The sequence below is a fragment of the Triticum aestivum genome, chromosome 7D, assembly GCF_018294505.1.
Source record: "Triticum aestivum cultivar Chinese Spring chromosome 7D, IWGSC CS RefSeq v2.1, whole genome shotgun sequence".
Classification (NCBI taxonomy): domain Eukaryota; kingdom Viridiplantae; phylum Streptophyta; class Magnoliopsida; order Poales; family Poaceae; genus Triticum; species Triticum aestivum.
Window position 1 is genome coordinate 63,881,207 of NC_057814.1, and position 3,815 is coordinate 63,885,021.

The window sequence follows — 3,815 nt, forward strand, 5'->3', positions numbered from 1 at the left end:
AGGCAAGTGGGGCGCCCCCACCCTAGGGTTTCCAACCCTAGGCGCAGGGGGAAGGCCCATGGGGGGCGCCCCAGCCCACTAAGGGCTGGTTCCCTTCCCACTTCAGCCCATGGGGCCCTCCGGGATAGGTGGCCCCACCCGGTGGACCCCCGGGACCCTTCCGGTGGTCCCGGTACACTACCGGTGACCCCCGAAACTTTCCCGGTGGCCGAAACTTGACTTCCTATATATAATTCTTCACCTCCGGACCATTCCGGAACTCCTCGTGACGTCCGGGATATCATCCGGGACTCCGAACAACTTTCGGGTTTCCGCATACTAATATCTCTATAACCCTAGCGTCACCGAACCTTAAGTGTGTAGACCCTACGGGTTCGGGAGACATGCAGACATGACCGAGACGCCTCTCCGGTCAATAACCAACAGCGGGATCTGGATACCCATGTTGGCTCCCACATGTTCCACGATGATCTCATCGTATGAACCACGATGTCGAGGATTCAATCAATCTCGTATACAATTCCCTTTGTCAATCGGTACGTTACTTGCCCGAGATTCGATCGTTGGTATCCCAATACCTTGTTCAATCTCGTTACCGGCAAGTCACTTTACTCGTACCGTAATGCATGATCCCGTGGCTAACTCCTTAGTCACATTGAGCTCATTATGATGATGCATTACCGAGTGGGCCCAGAGATACCTCTCCGTCATACGGAGTGACAAATCCCAGTCTCGATCCGTGCCAACCCAACAGACACTTTCGGAGATACCCGTAGTGTACCTTTATAGTCACCCAGTTACGTTGTGACGTTTGGTACACCCAAAGCACTCCTACGGTATCCGGGAGTTACACGATCTCATGGTCTAAGGAAAAGATACTTGACATTGGAAAAGCTCTAGCAAACGAACTACACGATCTTTTATGCTATGCTTAGGATTGGGTCTTGTCCATCACATCATTCTCCTAATGATGTGATCCCGTTATCAACGACATCCAATGTCCATGGTCAGGAAACCGTAACCATCTATTGATCAACGAGCTAGTCAACTAGAGGCTTACTAGGGACATGGTGTTGTCTATGTATCCACACATGTATCTGAGTTTCCTATCAATACAATTCTAGCATGGATAATAAACGATTATCATGAACAAGGAAATATAATAATAACCAATTTATTATTGCCTCTAGGGCATATTTCCAACAGTCTCCCACTTGCACTAGAGTCAATAATCTAGTTCACATCACCATGTGATTAACACTCACAGGTCACATCACCATGTGACCAACATCCAAAGAGTTTACTAGAGTCAACAATCTAGTTCACATCACTATGTGATTAACACTCAATGAGTTCTGGTTTGATCATGTTATGCTTGTGAGAGAGGTTATTAGTCAACGGGTCTGAACCTTTCAGATCCGTGTGTGCTTTACGAATATCTATGTCATCTTGTGGATGCTACCACGCGCTACTTGGAGCCATTTCAAATAACTGCTCTACTATACGAATCCGGTTTACTACTCAGAGTCATCCGGATTAGTGTCAAAGTTCGCATCGACGTAACCCTTTACGACGAACTCCTTTTCACCTCCATAATCGAGAAAATTCCTTAGTCCACTAGATACTAAGGATAAGTTCGACCGCTGTCATGTGATCCATTCCCGGATCACTATTGTACCCCTTGACCAACTCATGGCAAGGCACACTTCATGTGCGGTACACAGCATAGCATACTGTAGAGCCTACGTCTAAAGCATAGGGGACGACCTTCGTCCTTTCTCTCTCTTCTGCTGTGGTCAGGTCTTGAGTCTTACTCAATACTCACACCTTGTAACACAGCCAAGAACTCCTTCTTTGCTGATCTATTTTGAACTCTTTCAAAATCATGTCAAGGTGTGCGTTCTTTGAAAGTATCATCAGGCGTCTTGATCTATCTCTATAGATCTTGATGCCCAATATGTAAGCAGCTTTATCCAGGTCTTCCTTTGAAAAACTCCTTTCAAACAACCCTTTATGCTTTCCAGAAATTTTACATCATTTCGGATCAACAATATGTCATTCACATATACTTATCAGAAATGTTGTAGTGCTCCCACTCACTTTATTGTAAATACAAGTTTCTAACAAACTTTGTATAAACCCAAAAACTTTGATCACTCCATCAAAGCGTATATTCTGACTCCGAGATGCTTGCTCTAGTCCATGGAAGGATCGCTGGAGCTAGCATACCTTTTAGCATCCTTAGGATCGACAAAACCTTTCTGATTGTATCACATACAACCTTTCCTTACGAAAACTGGTAAGGAAACTTGTTTTGACATCCATCTGCCAGATTTCATAAATGCAGCTAATGCTAACATGATTCCGACGGACTTAAGCATCGCTACGGATGAGAAAATCTCATCGTAGTCAACTCCTTGAACTTGTGAAAATACTCTTTGCCACAAGTCGAGCTTCATAGACGGTAACATTACCGTCCACGTCCGTCTTCTTCTTAAAGATCCATTTATCTCAATGGCTTGCCGATCATCGGGCAAGTTCACCAAAGTCCATGCTTTGTTCTGATACATGGATTCTATCTCGGATTTCATGGTTTCTAACCATTTGTCGGAATATGGGCCCACCATCGCTTCTCCATAGCTCGTAGGTTCATTGTTGTCTAACAACATGATATCTAAGACAGGATTACCGTACCACTCAGGAGTAGTACATATCCTTGTCGACCTACGAGGTTTGGTAGTGACTTGATCCGAAGTTTCATGATCACTATCATAAGCTTCCACTTCAATTGGTGTAGGTGCCACAGGAACAACTTCCTGTGCCCTGCTACACACTAGTTGAAGTTATGGTTCAATAACCTCATCAAGTCTCCACCATCCTCCCACTCAATTCTTTCGAGAGAAACTTTTCCTCGAGAAAGGACTCGTTTCTAGAAGCAATTACTTTTGCTTCCAGATCTGAAATAGGAGGTATACCCAACTGTTTTGGGTTTTCTATGAAGATGCATTTATCCGCTTTGGGTTCGAGCTTATCAGCTTGAAACTCTTTCACATAAGCATCGCAGCCCCAATCTTTTAAGAAACGACAACTTAGGTTTCTCTAAACGGTGTCGTCTCAACGGAATTGCGTGGTGCCCCTTTTAAAGTGAATGCGGTTATCTCTAATGCCTAACCCATAAACGATAGTTGTAATTTGATAAGAGACATCATGGTATGCACCATATCCAATAGGGTGCAGTTATGATGTTCGGACACACCATCACACTGTGGTGTTCCAGGCGGTATTAATTGTGAAACACTTTCCACAATGTCTTAATTGTGTGCCAAACTCGTAACTCAGATATCTCTATGATCATATCATAGACATTTTATCCTCTTGTCACGACGATCTTCAACTTCACTCTGAAATTACTTGAACCTTTCAATAATTCAGACTTGTGTTTCATCAAGTAAATATTCTCAGCATCTACTCAAATCATCTGTGAAGTAAGAACATAACGATATCCACTGCATGCCTCAGCACTCATTGGACTGCATACATCAAAATGTATTACTTCCAATAAGTTGCTCTCTTGTTCCATCTTACTGAAAACGAGGCCTTTCAGTCATCTTGCCCATGTGGTATGATTTGCATGTCTCAAGTGATTCAAAATCAAGTGAGTACAAACGATCCATTTGCATGGAGTTTCTTCATGCATATATACCAATAGACATGGTTCGCATGTCTCAATCTTTTCAAAAACGAGTGAGTCCAAAGATCCATCTACATGGAGCTTCTTCATGCGTTCTATACCAATATGACTCAAATGGCAGTGC